This window comes from Microcebus murinus, chromosome 3 (assembly GCF_040939455.1).
Source record: "Microcebus murinus isolate Inina chromosome 3, M.murinus_Inina_mat1.0, whole genome shotgun sequence".
NCBI lineage: Eukaryota > Metazoa > Chordata > Mammalia > Primates > Cheirogaleidae > Microcebus > Microcebus murinus.
In genome coordinates this window covers 82772082-82780513 of record NC_134106.1, presented here as the reverse complement: position 1 = coordinate 82780513, position 8432 = coordinate 82772082, and positions in this window count along the sequence as shown.

Sequence of the window (8432 nt, the reverse complement as noted above, 5' to 3'; positions counted from 1 at the left end):
TCTTTTGTAAATATCACAATAATTTGCTTTAAATTTAAGTAAAATAGACAGAATGCCATTCTCTTTATTCCTGGGTCACTTGATTTCTTTTTCTAAAAATTGTAAGGGATTCAGTATAAGACCTTTTAAGACCTAAAATCATTTTTTTAAATGTTCATAATTTCAGTAATTTTTTTCAAAAAATACTACTGAGATTGAAAGGCAGTTAGGATGGTCCCACAGCAATTAAATTGCACATTATACACACAGAGTATAAGCACAATAATCAATGTTGATTGTTTTTGATATTTTTAACAAGACCATTTTCTGGAATAATTATATTCTCCACTTACCATTCATTAGATCCTAATAAAAGCTGGAGGAAGAGATATAATCTCCATTGTACAGATTCGGACAGTAAGGCTGAGAGGAGCAATTCCATCTGTCTGGGCCAAAATATTTGGTAGGTGTCACAGGTAATTTCGTATGCAGGTGTTCTGACTCCCATCCTTTAGCTGCTGTGCCATCTTGCCATCCAAGTCTCGCAGTGAAAGCATTGGAAAGTCACATTTTGCGTATGGACTAGCGTGGGGCCAAATTATAGATTCCAGATAAAATGCAGGGTACCTGGCTAAATTTGAATTTCAGGTAAACAACACATAACTATTTAGTAGTATGTTTAGCAGCATGTTGCATGGTGCATATTTACGCTAAAAAACTATTCATTGTTTGCCTGAAATTCAAATTTTGCTGAGAGTCTGGTATTTTTATTCGCTAAATCTGGTGACCCCAGTTCAAATATATTCAGAAAAAGGGTGGCAAAGTAGATTATCTCTGTCATCGAAAGGTGGTGTGAGGGGCTGCTGCCTCCCTCCCTGGCTACCCCTCAGGGCCTGGCCCTTTCGTCCTTTCCTGCTCTGACTTGCTGCGACAAAGCCTCTGGAAGCTCCAGATGTCAGACGTGGTGTCTCTACAGCTCGGCGCCACAGAGGGTTGTCCCCTGCTGCTGAGGACCACGGACAGCCCCAGCCTGGCCCCTGCCCTCCCACAGTGCCTACTTGGGGGATGCAGTGCTTGGGCTGGCTGTGCAAAAGGTTCTCCTGCAGAAGCCCACGGAGATGCAGGGAGGGGGTCGCTTATGGTTCTGACTCTGCAGCCCTTGCCCCACGCGTCAGCCAAGAGTCACTGAGGATAGAGCAGGAGAAAAATGTGAGTTTCAAGCACCATGCTCTGCTCAGATGACCTGTCCTTCCTACCACAGCCTAGAAGACACTTGTTCCCACAGGCTTTTCCAGCTTTTGTGTCAACAAGTCCCACTGCCAGCCCCGCAGATGTGTCTGGACATGTCGGTATCCAACAGGCCTTGGTTTAAGCTCAGCCTGAGATCTCCAAGGAGACTGCCCTCAATTCATTTGGGGGAGTGTGACGGGGCTCTGCCCTAGCTCACTGTGCAAGGATATTGCATGGATGAAAGGACCACTTATCCTTCATTGTAATTTTTTTTTTCAGTGAAAATAAATAAGCATCAGATATGATTATCTGAGGTGTGGAGGAGTCTGTGTGGCATAATGCAAAATCAGACAGGCACAAGGTAAATCCAGCTCTTGCAGGTATTACTTATGTGGCAATGGACAAGTTAAATTACTGAATACTCTAATTGTGGCCCAAGGGGTTAGCATCCCCAGTGATTCCTGGGAGTTTGGGAAAATGGACATTCTTGACTTGATATAAACTTGCAGCAATTCCATCAGAGCTGACTAAATTCCTAAGAGAAGTCATACCATCCCTTATCTGCAATCACTATAAGAAATCTTAGGACACCTGGAATGCAAAGGCTACCCTAAGTTATTTGAAACCTAACTGTGTGTCTAAGTGCCCTGGTGGCCACATCTAGCCACCTACTGGTCTTATTCGGGACCAAGTCCTGGAATAAGTATCAATGGGATGTGTTGGAAAGAGCACGACTGTGGCCTAGATCTGGATTTAATTCATGCTAGAGAGCTTTTGCTGGCTCAGTTTTCTCATCTGTAAACAGTAGATAATGTTCTTTATAAACACTGTTACAGAGCTTCAATCACAGTCAGGATTGAAGACAAGACAACCTGTTAAAGAGCTTCAATCATAGCAAGAATTAAAGGTATTCTAATACTACAGCAATTATAGTCCTTATTATTAGCATTAGCATAATGCAAACAACATAATGCCAACACAGATATAGAGGCTACTTCTGTACACAATAACAGATCTTTTGCATAGATTTTTACATTCTTTGGAACTGTGTTGGCCATAGGTAGCTGCTAACATCATGTGACTATAGAGAACTTGACCTATTATATGCTATACATATAAAATGCACACTAAATTGTGAAGATTTAGTGTGAAAATTAGAATTTAAAATATCTCATTAACAATTTTATATCATTACGTGTTGAATGATAATAATTTGAAAATATTGGGCTAAATAAAATATATTGTTAAAATTAACTTCACCTGTTTCTTTTTACTTATTTTGAATATGGCTACTGGAAAATTATGTATGTGGTTCACATTTGTGGCTTGCTTTGCATTTCTGTTGAAAGTGCTATTCTAGGGAACTCAGGGCACAGGCCTAAAAATAAATGTAATTCCATTGAGCCTTTTCCTTTTTATTCTGTTTTTTTTTCCCTCTTTGTGTTCTAGAGACTTTGTCCTGCACAATATATTTTTTAAAATATTTTTTTGCCCTACTAAATATAAGAAGGCAGAGCTAGCAAGGATAACATATGTAGAAGAGGCCAAAACAAATGATGACAACAGAATTTGCTCCATCGAGGTATGTTCAATGTTACTGTAAAACATTTTTAGAGCTTTTCACCTGGCCAAATATTCACATCTGGACCTATTTTTTGATTCTGATATAGCAAGAAACCTTCACTGTAAAAAACAAATTGCAAAGGGCACCAAATGGGATGATACACCTGGACATTTGCTGAAATATTTGAAGAGTTTTAGTATTGGCTCAGCTACTGAATTTTCATAGAAAAATAATCTAATATAGCATATGTATGATTGTGTGACTCCCAATTAAAATATTCAAGGTCTGCATTTGTGAGCCAAGATCCAATACCTTTTCCAAGTTTTATGGAAAAGTAGAGAAAAACCTGGAAATGCCTGATACATATTACAGTATACATAGGTGCTAAAATTTCCCTTTATTTAAAATGAATGTGAAATCTGGGAAAGTATTTTTTCCCAATAAACAGGAACACTACAATTATTTTTCTGCTTCACCTCTTTACTCTATGCAATGCTGTTGAACTTGCCCTTTTAAAGATTAATCAAAGTCTGCATTTACAATCGGTTTAAGACTGTCACTATAATTCTGAGCTCATGTCATGTGATAGGAATTAATTTGATTAAAACAAAATTAAACCATATGTAGTCCACAATAGCAGAATACATTTGCAGGCTTCTTTGTGCCGTGGCTGGTGTTGAAACACCTGCCAAAGGAGTGCTTTAGAACTAGACAGAAAGTCTTGTGTATTAGTAGATGTCAAGGCTAAGTGGCTGTGACTGAGCGTTTTGCTGCAACATTTGATACTGTCATAGTTATCATGTTTTATTAAGAATCTTGAAAAAAGAAAGTGTAAATATGGTTTAGAGAAACTGTGCTCTTTCACTCCCTAACACTTCATTCCCATGGGATGGGTCCAATTTTGCCTTACTTTTCCTCCCGTTTCATTTCTCTGGGTGGACCCAGCCCCTCGAGGTTGGGAGAGGGTTAGGGATAGAAATAAGAGTGTTAGACGCACTCTTTCATACATGGTTGTGCATTGGTGCTGGGGAAATGGCCTTTTGCTTAATCTTACTTCGTCTTAGGTTGGTGTTCTCTTGCAATGCACTGGCCTCTGCGTAGAAGGTATGGGGGTTTTGCTTAGGGCAGACCTCTCCGAGGACTCATTCAAAGCGAGGCAGTCCCTTGGGCCTCTCTAATGCTCTATGCTTTCAACTCTCTCATGGGGTAGAGTGTTCCCTCCTTTTATCCCTATGCTCCTTCTATGGAGTCATGTCCACTACTAAATTCCTCTTTTTGTGTCTCTGGGGGCCCAGGGAACTAGGGAAGGGTATATTGCATGCCTACTCTACTGCCAAAGGCTCTTATCACATTTCTCCTTCCCACCTCAGGAACTGCTAGACCAGTTGTCGACATTGGTCCTGACATTCCTGACATAGGCCCTTTACAACCAGCATATACATAGCAAGTCTCCTTGCGGCTGTCCTCATTGGCTCCTCTCCGGTGGTGGCCCCTTTTGTAATTTACATTTTCAGCAGCTCAGGAAGCTTTCAGCTGGGAAGTGAAGCACTGGTGTCCCCTTCTTGTAGGCACTCCTAACTAAACCACTGGTTCTCTTAGAGACCCATTTATTTGACTTTGGAGAAGAGAGGAAGATACCTCTGCATTCCTAACATTACAGGGCTTGAGGCCCATCGCTCTCCAACAGCCCTTCTGTCCTTCTCTGCTCTGCAGTCCTTTCATACAGACTGGGAATGAAGGGAATTTCACTGGAGCTGTAGTAAGACTGGTTCTGCCACCTCTTAACAAACAGAGGACTGTGCCTGGCCCTATCTGTTGTATTATTTTTCTCTTGTCAGTTTGGGGTCTTAAAATGCATCCCACCTCAGAATGAAAAGTCCACTCATCCTCCTGTGGGTGGACCTTTGAAGATCATCTGATATATCTAGTTCTCCATTTAGGGCACATGCATGGTAGAATTGCATTTTCCTAACTCCTTTAAGCGAGATATGGCCATGCTTTGGCCAGTAATTATATTATGTTGGGAGAAAAGTTTTAAAAGCTAGAATGCAATTTACTACATTCCCATTTTCATGGTGGAGGAATATGTCCACATAAAGCCTCTGTTAGGCTTAGTCCTCGTGTCTAGAACGAGCCATGCCTCCCTGTGGTCTTTGTGTTGAATATGTAGCACGAGTGAAAAATACATTTTGTGTGTGTGTGTGTGCGAAGCCAGAAAGACTTTTGAACAATTTGTCAGTGTAGCAAAATCTAGGTGCTTGAATATTCAGGCCTGAAATTATTGCTTAGTTAACCTGCTAGTTGAGCCAAATGTGTGGTAGAAATTATCCAACCCTTCATTTTGCCAGGTTCCTGAGGGGAAACGTGGAATAAAACATTCAAGAATTGTACATAGGTGTCATTCTCTCAATATAAAATCGTGGATCACATGCTTGTTAATTATTTTGAATATTGGCAGTCTAAATGGAAGGTTGTTTTGAGCAAAAATTACCTACTACAAAATAATTAGTGGTCCAACAAGCACTGGCCATGTGGAACTAAATCTGGGAGAATCTCAGGTCTCAAACTGCTACTTAAGTGCCTATAGGCTAAAAGTTGCAAAATTGATTGGGCAAGTAAGTATGGTCATTAAAATTTAAGCAGATGAAAATTGGATAATTGCATGCTGCTTTTTATCTTGACACACATTGTATTAAAAGTTACTGTGTAGAACCATCTTCCAGGAAAAAAATAGAGGAGATGATTAAACAAGTGACTATTTCTAAATTGTATCAGCGGGAGTAGAGCAATCGAAAAGCATTCTTTTACTGTTCTGTAATGCCCAACTCAGGACTGGACATATCATAACTACTCAGTAAATATTTGTTGTGTCTATTAATGTATGAATACAGACAAAATTCTCATCTTTCCATTAAAATTGAAGTGAGTACTATGGACGAAATTATTTCAAAATGTAGCCCAGAATCAAACACAAATCATCAAAGTTTAGGTCTTAATTAGCCTAAGGGCACCTTGTTGTTTTCAGTTTTCAAAATTTGTTTAATGATCATGAGATAGTTAGGCGTATTTGTGGCATATTCTCTAGGTTGAGTTAATATAAAAAATAATAACATTCTTCTCCACTGCCTTGATATGTTTGACACCCTTTCTGTTAAGTGCTCAAAATACCACTTTGGGGTACATTTTAGAGATGCTGAGGGAAAAGTCTGAGCTATAAAATCCAAATTGGAATCTCCTCTTCAAGTTAAAGAGAGTATAATAATTCATCATTGAAATATACATGCATCTTAAATGTTACAGGGCTGGGGAGTGTGGGAGATTGTTTATGTAGTGTATGTAGTTTTATGGTAGTGCTATCTGACCAACAGATGGATTCGTGAAATGATTCAAGGTAGTGTTTGTGTCCGTTCATTTGGAATCATCTGTCTGATCTGCAGAAGGCAATTCAAACAAAAATCTCCCACGCTGAGTGAATTTTAGGACAGGGCAAGGAATTGTGCTTATGGTCTGTAAGCAAGAACTTCTCATCAAGAATTACTCTCATGCCTGTAGTCCCAGCTACTCAGGAGGCTGAGGCAAGAGGATCACTGGAGCCCAGGAGTTTGAGACCAGCCTAAGCAACCCTGTCTCTAAAGTAAATGAAAAATTTAGCTGGGCATGTGTGTTCCAGGCTGCTGTAAGCTATGATCATGTTACTGCATCAGTGCACTCCAGCCTGGGGGACAGTACAAGATCCCATCTCTAAAAAAAATTATCCTGATAGTAAAAGCTGGATAACAATAGCGTTTAAAAAACTTGAATTTCCAATGTGAAGAGGTTTTTAAGGAGAACCTGTAATGTGACCAAGGAATTCTGCTGAAAATTTTAGAAGACATAGTGGCTGGCCACTTATCGTGTTTCTAGCTTTTCCCGGAGCAACTTTTCTACCCCAACCCCACAACAGAGTTGACAGCTACAGTGAACTTTTTGGCCATACTTCAGTTTTGCCTTCCTAATGGCAAAGAGGGCTTCCTAACCAGCCCTCTTTCCCCCTAAATGGCATCCTCTTGATCCTCCAGGGCTCATGCATTTTAGGGTGTCCTGACACTTGTGCAGGGAATACAGTTCAGTTCCAGGATAAATCTTGCTCTTTTCTCCTCTCTTCTGGCATGCCCCATCGAGAAGCTGGTCATTATAAAGTTCTAGTTACAAAGAACAGTGGAGCTAAAATACAGGTTGCCTGATACATTCAAAGTCACAGATACCCTAGTGATGTTGGCATTAGAAGTCTGTTTCTAGGCTTCCCAACTTCCTGCTCAGCTTCTCGTCCACAGCCAGCAGGCTGAGAGGGGCTGTCTGGTGGCCAGGGCTTCTATCATATTATGGTCTGATTCATGGGCCAAAGCCTGGAAAGGTCATAGGGCAGTGCCTGGACAGAAAAAGCACCAACAATCACTGGCCTTTGCTATTATTATGAATGACTTGCCATACACTAGGATGTATTTTTCCTACTTCATTCCAAAATACCAAAGCCATGTACATGATAGCCCATTCTGCTACCAGTTTAGAACATAGCACGTTAAATATATTTTGAAGCATTTATTTCATCACATCCTTGTAACCCGTAGCACTTCACAAAGCAACCATCCTTCATCCAAATTCTGCTTCAGATTTCAGTCATCGACCTAGATCATTGTTAGGCACTTGTAGTGACCCTGGAATCTCAGAGAGAACAGCGCCACCAGGGAAAGCATTAATCCAATTGATGACTTCATATGGAGCCTCTATTTACAGGTGACCTTTTTAGCACATTGCTCTCTCCCATAGGTAAGTTTATGTGTGGTCTCTTCAATTCATCCTTATTTCCCTAGAGATTTTACTTTATTTCATTTTTAGCTGACAAATACAAATTATACATATTTATGGTATATAACAAGATGTTTTGAAATACAGATACCTTGTGGCATTTCTAAATCAGGGTAATTTACATATATATTATATCACATACTTTTTTGTAGTAAGAACATTTAAAATCTATTCTTTTAGCAATTTTCAAGAATATCATACTGTACATTGTTATTACCTATAGTCACCATATTGTACAATAGATCTTTGGAACTTATTCCTCCTGTGTAACTGAAATTTTATATCCCTTGACCAACACTCCCCACCCTCTTGACCCCGTCTCTAGCCTCTGGTAACCACTATTCTACTCTCAACTTCTATAAATTCAACATTTTTAGATTCCACATATAAGTGTGATCACGCAGTATTTGTCTTTCTGTGTCTGGCTTATTTCAATTAACATAATGTCCTCCAGGTTCATTCATGTTGTTGCAAATGGCAGGATTTACTTCTCTTTTTAAAGCTCAATGATATTCTCTAGTATATATAGACCACGTTTTCTTTATCCACACATTCAGTGATGGACACACACGTTGATTCCATATCTTGGATATTGTGAATAGTGCTGTGATAAACGTGGTACTGAAGGGATCTCTTCGACATACTGATTAATTTCCTTTGGACATATACCCAGTGGTGGAATTGCTAGACCATATGGTAGCTCTGTTTTTAAGTTTTGAGGAACCTCCATACTGTTTTCCTTGATGGTTATACTAATTTACATTCCCACTGACAGTGTGCAAGAGTTCCCTTTGCTCCTCGTCCTCTCCAACAC